Source organism: Oncorhynchus mykiss, chromosome 32 (assembly GCF_013265735.2).
Source record: "Oncorhynchus mykiss isolate Arlee chromosome 32, USDA_OmykA_1.1, whole genome shotgun sequence".
NCBI lineage: Eukaryota > Metazoa > Chordata > Actinopteri > Salmoniformes > Salmonidae > Oncorhynchus > Oncorhynchus mykiss.
The window spans coordinates 6,517,294-6,527,293 of NC_050572.1; the positions used below are offsets into that span (position 1 = coordinate 6,517,294).

A 10,000-nucleotide genomic window follows, 5' to 3' on the forward strand; every position below is an offset into this window, starting at 1 on the left:
TCTCTGTCTCTCTCTCTCTGTCTCTCTCTCTCTCTCTCCTACTCTCTCTCTCTCTCTCTCCTACTCTGTCTCTCTGTCTCTCTGTCTCTCTCTCTCTCTCTCTCATTCTCTCTCTCTCTCTCTCTCTCTCTCTCTCCTACTCTCTCCTACTCTCTCTCTCTCTCTCGCTCTCTCTCTCTCTATCGCTCTCCTATTCTCTCTCTCTCTCTCTCTCTCTCTCTCTCTCTCTCTCTCTCTCATTCTCTCTCTCTCTCTCTCTCTCCTAATCTCTCTCTCTCCTACTCTCTCTCTCTCTCCTACTCTCTCTCTCTCTCTCTCTCCTACTCTGTCTCTCTGTCTCTCTGTCTCTCTCTCTCTCTCTCTCTCTCTCTCTCTCTCTCTCTCTCTCTCTCTCCTACTCTCTCTCTCTCTCTCTCTCTCTCTCTCTCTCTCTCTCTCCCTGTTTCTAAGTCAAACTACAATGGGTTCCTCTAAAGTTCTCCTGGCGGCTCTAACACATTCTCCTCACTTCTCTTTTCCACTGCAACAGAAATGTCTCTTTGGGGATGCGTCACAAATAGCACCCTATTCCCTGTATATAGGGCACTGCTTTTCACCAGAGCCCTGGTCTAAACTAGTACACTATATAGGGAATAGGGCTCTGGTCTAAAGTAGTGCACTATATAGGGAATAGGGCTCTGGTCTAAAGTAGTGCACTATATAGGGAATAGGGCTCTGGTCTAAAGTAGTGCACTATATAGGGAATAGGGCTCTGGTCTAAAGTAGTGCACTATATAGGGAATAGGGCTCTGGTCTAAAGTAGTGCACTATATAGGGAATAGGGCTCTGGTCTAAAGTAGTGTACTATATAGGGAATAGGGCTCTGGTCTAAAGTAGTGCACTATATAGGGAATAGGGCTCTGGTCTAAAGTAGTACACTATATAGGGAATAGGGCTCTGGTCTAAAGTAGTGCAGTATATAGGGAATATGGCTCTTGTCTAAAGTAGTGCAGTATATAGGGAATAGGGCTCTGGTCTAAAGTAGTGCACTATATCGGGAATAGGGCTCTGGTCTAAAGTAGTGCAGTATATAGGGAACAGGGGCATTGCGGAATGCTGGTATGTGTCGTCTTCTGAGAACAGCGGAGACAAATGACGTTCATCTGGATGATGCAGTACAACACAACACTCTTCTACACATTCACTTCCTCAAATGTGTTGTCACACACACGCACACGCACGCACACACACACACACACACGCACACGCACACACACACACACACACCTTCCCTCTGAGATTCAGTCAGCCAATGTAAAACTAGAGCAACGTGCGCTTCTTTTACACAACTGACCCTCCAGTCTAACTCCTCCCTCTCCAGTCTAACTCCTCCCTCCAGTCTAACTCCTCCCTCTCCAGTCTAACTCCTCCCTCTCCAGTCTAACCCCTCCCTCCAGTCTAACTCCTCCCCCTCCAGTCTAACTTCTCCCTCTCCAGTCTAACTCCTCCCTCCAGTCTAACTCCTCCCTCCAGTCTAACTCCTCCCTCCTCCAGTCTAACTCCTCCCTTCTCCAGTCTAACTCCTCCCTTCTCCAGTCTAACTCCTCCCTTCTCCAGTCTAACTCCTCCTTCCAGTCTAACTCCTCCCTCCAGTCTAACTCCTCCCTCTCCAGTCTAACTCCTCCCTCTCCAGTCTAACTCCTCCCTCTCCAGTCTAACTCCTCCCTCTCCAGTCTAACTCCTCCTTCCAGTCTAACTCCTCCCTCCAGTCTATCTCCTTGATTATCTAACTAGTTGAGTATCTGGAGCATCAGCATTTGTGGGTTCGATTACAGGCTCAAAATGGCCAGAAACAAATAACTTTCTTCTGAAACTCGTCAGTCTATTCTTGTTCTGAGAAATGAAGGCTATTCCATGCGAGAAATTGCCAAGAAACTGAAGATCTCGTACAACGCTGTGTACTACTCCCTTCACAGATTAGCGCAAACTGTCTCTAACCAGAATAGAAAGAGGAGTGGGAGGCCCCGGTGCACAACTGAGCAAGAGGACAAATACATTAGAGAGTCTAGTTTGAGAAACAGACGCCTCACAAGTCCTCAACTGACAGCTTCATTAAATAGTACCCGCAAAACACCGGTCTCAACGTCAACAGTGAAGAGGCGACTCCGGGGTGCTGGCCTTCTAGGCAGAGTTCCTCTGTTTTTATTGGCCAGTCTGAGATATGGCTTTTTCTTTGCAACTCTGCCTAGTAGGCCAGCATCTGAGTCGCCTGCTATTTTGTAGGCAGTAGAGTCCACTGCACTTGGAGGAGGTGGGCTGTGATTCACAGTGGGAGGAGGTGGGCTGTGATTCATAGTGGGAGGAGGTGGGCTGTGATTCATAGTGGGAGGAGGTGGGCTGTGATTCACAGTGGGAGGCAGTGTGCTGTGATTCACAGTGGGAGGAGGTGGGCTGTGATTCATAGTGGGAGGAGGTGGGCTGTGATTCATAGTGGGAGGAGGTGGGCTGTGATTCATAGTGGGAGGAGGTGGGCTGTGATTCATAGTGGGAGGAGGTGGGCTGTGATTCATAGTGGGAGGAGGTGGGCTGTGATTCATAGTGGGAGGAGGTGGGCTGTGATTTACAGTGGGAGGAGGTGGGCTGTGATTCATAGTGGGAGGAGGTGGGCTGTGATTCATAGTGGGAGGAGGTGGGCTGTGATTCACAGTGGGAGGAGGTGGGCTGTGATTCACAGTGGGAGGCAGTGGGCTGTGATCCATAGTGGGAGGAGGTGGGCTGTGATTTACAGTGGGAAGTGGTCTGGGATTCTATCCCATTCAGCAGCTACTATACAGTACAGGAAGCTGCCACTGAACTCTCGGGTTCACCCTTTTCTCTCCCCCCCCCCCCCCTCTCCCACCCATCTCTCCCCCCTCCCCCATCTCTCTCCCCCTTCATCCTCTCGCTTCCCCCTCTCTCTCTTCCCCCCTATCTCTCTCTCTCGCTTCCCCCTCTCTCTCCCCCTCTATCCCTATCTATCTTCCCCCTCTCTCTTCCCCTCTATCCCTATCTCTCTCTCTCTCGCTTCCCCCTCTCCCCATCTCTGTTCCTCACTTCTACCTCATTCATCTTCCTGTCTTTTTCTCCTCCATCTCACATCTCTCACTCTCTACCACTTTCTGCCCATATGCTACGTCTCCATGGTATCTTGGTCTCAGCTGTAGTTGCCCCCCCCCCTTGTTCTTACCTTTGCTTGTGCTTGTCTTTACAGAGCTCTTTCACAGCATCAACCAGGGCCTCTCAGCTCAACAGCCACACTACAGTGTCAACTTCCACCACCTAGAGAGAGAGAGGCAGGGAGGAAGAGCAAGAGGCAGAAAGAGGGATGGAGGGAGAGTGAGAGAGAGGGGGAGATAGAGAGGGAGGGAGAGTGGAGAGAGGGAGGGAGAGTGGGGAGAGGAAGGGAGAAAGAGAGAGTGAGAGGGAGGGAGAAAGAGGTGGGGAGAGAAAGAGGAGGGAGCGGGAGAGAGAAAGGGAGGGAAGAGAGAGGGATTGGGAGGTAGGGAGGGAGAGAGAGGGGGAGAGGGAGGGAGAAAGAGGGATTGAAGGTGAGAGAGGGAGGGAGAGAGGGAGAGGGAGGAGAGATGGAGAGTGGGAGAGGGAGAGGGAGGAAAGAGGGAGAGGGAGTAGAGAGGGAGAGGGATTGTGAGAGGGAGATGGAGAGGAAAGAGGGAGAGGGAGGAGAGAGGGAGAGGGAAGCGAGGAGAGGGAGGAGAGAGGGAGAGGGAGAGGGAAGCGAGGAGAGAGGGAGAGGAGAGAGGGAGAGGGAGGAGAGAGGGAGAGGGAGGAAAGAGGGAGAGGGAGGAGAGAGGGAGAGGGAAGCGAGGAGCGAGGGAGAGGAGAGAGGGAGAGGGAGGAGAGAGGGAGAGGGAGGAAAGAGGGAGAGGGAGGAGAGAGGGAGAGGGAGAGGGAAGCGAGGAGAGAGGGAGAGGAAAGAGGGAGAGGGAGGAGAGAGGGAGAGGGAGAGGGAGGAAAGAGGGAGAGGGAGGAGAGAGGGAGAGGGAGAGGAAAGAGGGAGAGGGAGGAGAGAGGGAGAGGGAAGGACTGTTATCATTATGCAGGTTAACCTGATTCGAGGAAGGTGTGAAAGGGAACCTGTTTAAGGTTGAACTCTGTTTGCCATGTCTGTTAATACATGGACCGGGAAGCAGCATCATTAACAACACAGGAAGAAGTAGCATAGCATTTAGTTTGCAGTCATGACTGCAATAGTACATATATTTCTGATAGAAATAGATACAGATTCACACAGCCCCAATGCCGCTCCACTAAAATCCATTCACTCATTACCTTCCCCTGGGTTACATTACAGGGATGATTAATTTCAAGGGAAGGAGGAATCACCAAGGACAGAGGGAATGACACATATCCTCAGTTTGGAATCCGGCCCTGGTGTGTCTGTAGTAATTCCGATTATTTTCACACTCTAGTAAACAGGAACTGTTCGTATCTGTCTCAGCTCAGGGGTTATAGGTCACAACCTCACACCAAAACGCTCTAACCTCGTGTCTTGTGTAACTATTCACACTACCTACGGTGGTGTTGCATCATACCAAAGAGGGAGATACATGGAAAAAGAGAGAAATAGAAAAATAAAGAAACATGGAGAGAGAGAGAGAGAGAGAATGGCTTTGAAAAACTGTTGCCAAGGAAACAAGCATGGCAACGACGAGGCAGAGAACGTTCTGAGCTATCGATTAGCCTAGCGACAACACTAACCTCCTTTCACTCACTCTCTCCCAGATGGACAGACAGAGAGAACACATTTAATTTAAAAAGAGGAACAAAGGGGACAAGGAGAGAAAGAGACAGATGAAGATAGAGAGAAAATATAGATGTGGAAAGAGAGAGAAGGAGATGAAGATAGAGAGAGAAAGAGACAGAGAAGGAGATGAAGATAGAGAGAAAAGATAGATGGGGAGAGAGAGAGAGAGAGAAAAGATAGATGGGGGGAGAGAGAGAGAGAAGGAGATGAAGATAGAGAGAAAAGATAGATGGGGAGAGAGAGAGAAAGAGAGAGAGAGAGAGATAGAAAGAGAGAGAGAAAAGGGTGAAAGGTGTGTGTTTTTAGGATAAAATGTTTTCACAGTACAGCACCATTGTTAACCTTCACAGAGAGAGAGAGAGAGAGAGCTGTGCAACCTGGGATATCAGTCACCAGCTGGTGGCCCTCAGTGTGTGTGTGAATGCCTGTGACATTGTAGACTGTACATTTTACAAACACACACTTCCCTTCTGAGTCTCAAACTCATACATCCCTACCACTTTTTTCTCTCCTTCTGTCTCTCACCATCTCTCTCTCAATTCAATTCAATCCAAGGGGCTTTATTGGCATGGGAGACATGTTTTAACATTGCCAAAAGCAAGTGAAGTAGATCATATACAAAAGTGAAATTAACAATAAAAATGAACAGTAAACATTACACACACAGAAGTTTCGAAACAATAAAGACATTACAAATGTCATATCATGTATATATGAGTGTTGTAACGATGTACAAATGGTTAAAGTACACAAGGGAAAATAAATTTGGGTTGTATTTACAATGGTGTTTGTTCTTCACTGGTTGCCCTTTTCTCGTGGCAACAGGTCACAAATCTTGCTGCTGTGATGTCACACTGTGGTATTTCACCCAGTAGATATGGGAGTTTATCAAAATTGGGTTTGTTTTGGAATCCTTTGTGGATCTGTGTAATCTGAGGGAAGTATGTGTCTCTAATATGGTCCTACATTGGACAGGAAGTTAGGAAGTGCAGCTCAGTTTCATCATCGTGAAGCCATAGACTCAGGTTTTCTGGGTCTCTATGTTTTGGTTGGACAGGTTTCTCAATTTCTTTCTCAAACCATTTGTCATTGTTGTTCTGATAGGGCTGTCAGTAGACAGACTGTGAACGCTCTGAGAGACTCTGGGTTGAGGTCAGTGATAAAGTAGTCCACAGTAATACTGCCAAGAGATGAGCTATAGGTGTACCTACCATAGGAGTCCCCTCGAAGCCTACAATTGATTATGTACATACACAGCGTGCGACAGAGCTGCAGGAGTTGTGACCCCTCTGTCTCTCTCTGTCTCTCTCTCTGTCTCTCTCTCTCTCTGTCTCTCTCTCTCTCTCTCTCTCTGTCTCTCTCTCTGTCTCTCTCTCTCTCTGTCTCTCCCTCTGTCTCTCTCTCTCTCTCTCTCTCTCTCTGTCTCTCTCTCTGTCTCTCTCTCTCTCTCTCTGTATCTCTCTCTGTCTCTCTCTCTCTGTCTCTCCCTCTGTCTCTCTCTCTCTCTCTCTCTCTCTGTCTCTCTCTCTCTCTCTCTCTCTGTCTCTCTCTCTCTCTCTCTCTCTCTCTGTCTCTCTCTCTCTCTGTCTCTCCCTCTGTCTCTCTCTCTCTCTCTCGCTCTCTCGCTCTCTCTCTCTCTAATCTACCCCCTGCAAACAGCCTTGTGTTGAATAATGAATTGGACACACAACACGCCGCACACACACAAACACACACACACACACACACACACACACACACACACACACACACACACACACACACACACACACACACACACACACACACACACATACACACACACACACACACACACACACACACACACACACACACACACACACACACACACACACACACACACACACACACACACACACACACACACACACACACACAGACACACACACAGACACAAACACATAAAACAATGATCAATTCACACACACCACAACACACCACTCCACAACACATCACAACACACCACAACACAACACATCACATCACAACACATCACATCACAACACATCACATCACATCACATCACAACACAACACACCACAACACACTGCGTGCACCAACGATCGATGAGGTTGTGTTTCTGCACCGCCCAAATAGGTTTGTTTGATGGATCTCTGCTGACCCTTGGATCGATCTGATATCAATTCCCTTCTGCAGCACACGGTCAAGGTCAGAGGTCTGTGAGGTCATGGAGACAGAGTACTCTCAGGGGGCCAGATCTTGAAGTAAGGTACAGGCATATAACTCCTAGAACTAAACTGAAATCAGTTCAAAGGGGCTTTGGTCAAAAGTAGTGCACTATAAAACTGGGAAACTGGTGCCCATAAATTCAAAATGACTCAGTTCCACACCAATAAAAATGTGGTAAGACATTGAGAATAGAGGGACACACTCTCTATAGCTGCAACACTGTGTCACTGAACTTCACTATCCACCCCAAGACAAAACCGTGGGGATGGAGAGGAACACGGCATCACTTGATATCTGTGTGAAAAAAAATAAAAAATAATAATGTTTTTCGAATTTTGCCTCTTTTAAAACAAACGCCTTGAAAACATCCGCTCGGAAGGAAGAAAGATGAAGAGATTCTCCCTCTTCATCAAAACAACGAGCTGTCTGCAACAGTCCATGGCTCATACTCCTCAATAACAGCTCTTACACCAAACCCCAGGACGCTGTCGTTCAGGACGCTGTCCTTCTAACGGCCTAATCACCTTGTTAAATAATCACGTCTTCAGTCGACGCCATTTATCAACATCAGTCTGAAAACAACTCACAGTTTACATTGAACACAGCTGTAGACTTCCTCCCAAATGGCACCCTATTCTCCATATAAAGTGCACTACTTTTGTCCAGGACCAATGGGGTTCTGTCTGTTTATAGTGCACTACTTTCGACCAGGACCAATAGGGTAGTGTACTATGTAGAGAACAGAGATTCTTTAAAATAGCCCACCTGTATATATATATATATATATATATATATATATAGGTGGGCTATATATGTATATATATATATATACTTTTATTTATTTAACCTTTATTTAATTAGGCAAGTAATTTCAAAAACAGATTCTTATTTACAATGACGGCCTACCCTCTGCCCAAACCTAGATGACGCTGGGCCAATTCTGCGCCCGCTCAATAGGACCAATCACGGCCGGTTGTGATACAGCCTTGATTCGGAACCAGGGACTGTAGTGACACCTCTTACACTGAGATGCAGTGCCACTCGGGAGCCTACATATACAGGATTCTGTCAGAGTTACAGTTAACTAGGATCAGACCTGTTGCTTTTGTCGTCATGATTAGAGGTAGAAACAACAACATTTCTACTGTATGCAGATGTTCCCCACACACACGCACGCACGCACGCACGCACGCACACACATCCAAGTTCTTCACCTCCTGTGAATGCTGAGATGTGCTGGTAGTGATTGACTGCTGTCAGAGCTGGCTAGGCTAGACTTCAATCATTCTGCTATACACCATTTAGAAGTTCATGAACAGGATTTGAATGACACTTCAAACTGTTTCGTTTGTTACAATGCAGTGATGTAAATATTGGTCCAACAAAGCTCTCTGCCGCTTTCTCTCTCTCTGTCTCTCTCTGTCTCTCTCTCGCTGTCTCTCTCTGTCTCTCTCTGTCTCTCTCTGTCTCTCTCTCGCTGTCTCTCTCTGTCTCTCTCTGTCTCTCTCTCGCTGTCTCTCTCTGTCTCTCTCTGTCTCTCTCTCTCAATTCAATTCAATTCAATTCAAGGGCTTTATTGGCATGGGAAACATGTGTTAACATTGCCAAAGCAAGTGAGGTAGACAACATACAAAGTGAATATATAAAGTGAAAAACAACAAAAATGAACAGTAAACATTACACATACAGAGGTTTCAAAACAGTAAAGACATTACAGATGTCATATTATATATATATATACAGTGTTTTAACAATGTACAAATGGTTAAAGGACACAAGATAAAATAAATAAGCATAAATATGGGTTGTATTTACAATGGTGTGTGTTCTTCACTGGTTGCCCTTTTCTCGTGGCAACAGGTCACATATCTTGCTGCTGTGATGTCACACTGTGGAATTTCACCCAGTAGATATGGGAGTTTATCAAATTTGGATTTGTTTTCGAATTCTTTGTGGATCTGTGTAATCTGAGGGAAATATGTCTCTCTAATATGGTCATACATTGGGCAGGAGGTTAAGAAGTGCAGCTCAGTTTCCACCTCATTTTGTGGGCAGTGAGCACATAGCCTGTCTTCTCTTGAGAGCCATGTCTGCCTACGGCGGCCTTTCTCAATAGCAAGGCTATGCTCACTGAGTCTGTACATAGTCAAAGCTTTCCTTAATTTTGGGTCAGTCACAGTGGTCAGGTATTCTGCCGCTGTGTACTCTCTGTTTAGGGCCAAATAGCATTCTAGTTTGCTCTGTTTTTTTGTTAATTCTTTCCAATGTGTCAAGTAATTATCTTTTTGTTTTCTCATGATTTGGTTGGGTCTAATTGTGCTGTTGTCCTGGGGCTCTGTAGGGTGTGTTTGTGTTTGTGAACAGAGCCCCAGGACCAGCTTGCTTAGGGGACTCTTCTCCAGGTTCATCTCTCTGTAGGTGATGGCTTTGTTATGGAAGGTTTGTGAATCACTTCCTTTTAGGTGGTTGTAGAATTTAACGGCTCTTTTCTGGATTTTGATAATTAGTGGGTATCGGCCTAATTCTGCTCTGCATGCATTATTTGGTGTTCTACGTTGTACACGGAGGATATTTTTGCAGAATTCTGCGTGCAGAGTCTCAATTTGGTGTTTGTCCCATTTTGTGAAGTCTTGGTTGGTGAGCGGACCCCAGACCTCACAACCATAAAGGGCAATGGGCTCTATGACTGATTCAAGTATTTTTAGCCAAATCCTAATTGGTATGTTGAAATGTATGTTTCTTTTGATGGTATAGAATGCCCTTCTTGCCTTGTCTCTCAGATCGTTCACAGCTTTGTGGAAGTTACCTGTGGCGCTGATGTTTAGGCCAAGGTATGTATAGTTTTTTGTGTGCTCTAGGGCAACAGTGTCTAGATGGAATTTGTATTTGTGGTCCTGGTGACTGGACCTTTTTTGGAACACCATTATTTTGGTCTTATTGAGATTTACTGTCAGGGCCCAGGTCTGACAGAATCTGTGCATAAGATCTAGGTGCTGCTGTAGGCCC

The 10,000-nt window shown here is 46.5% G+C and overlaps 1 protein-coding gene across 4 annotated transcripts in view; it reads right to left on the reverse strand.

Annotated features, from left to right (window-relative positions):
• LOC110487846 (CYFIP-related Rac1 interactor A) overlaps positions 1-10,000 on the reverse strand; it is a 77,878-nt gene that overhangs the window by 44,961 nt on the left and 22,917 nt on the right. For all 4 annotated transcript variants that reach the window (XM_036970662.1, XM_036970663.1, XM_036970660.1 and 1 more), the window contains exon 2: positions 3,206-3,297. The gene's annotated coding sequence lies outside the window, so the exon portion shown is untranslated. The remainder of the gene's footprint in view (positions 1-3,205; positions 3,298-10,000) is intronic.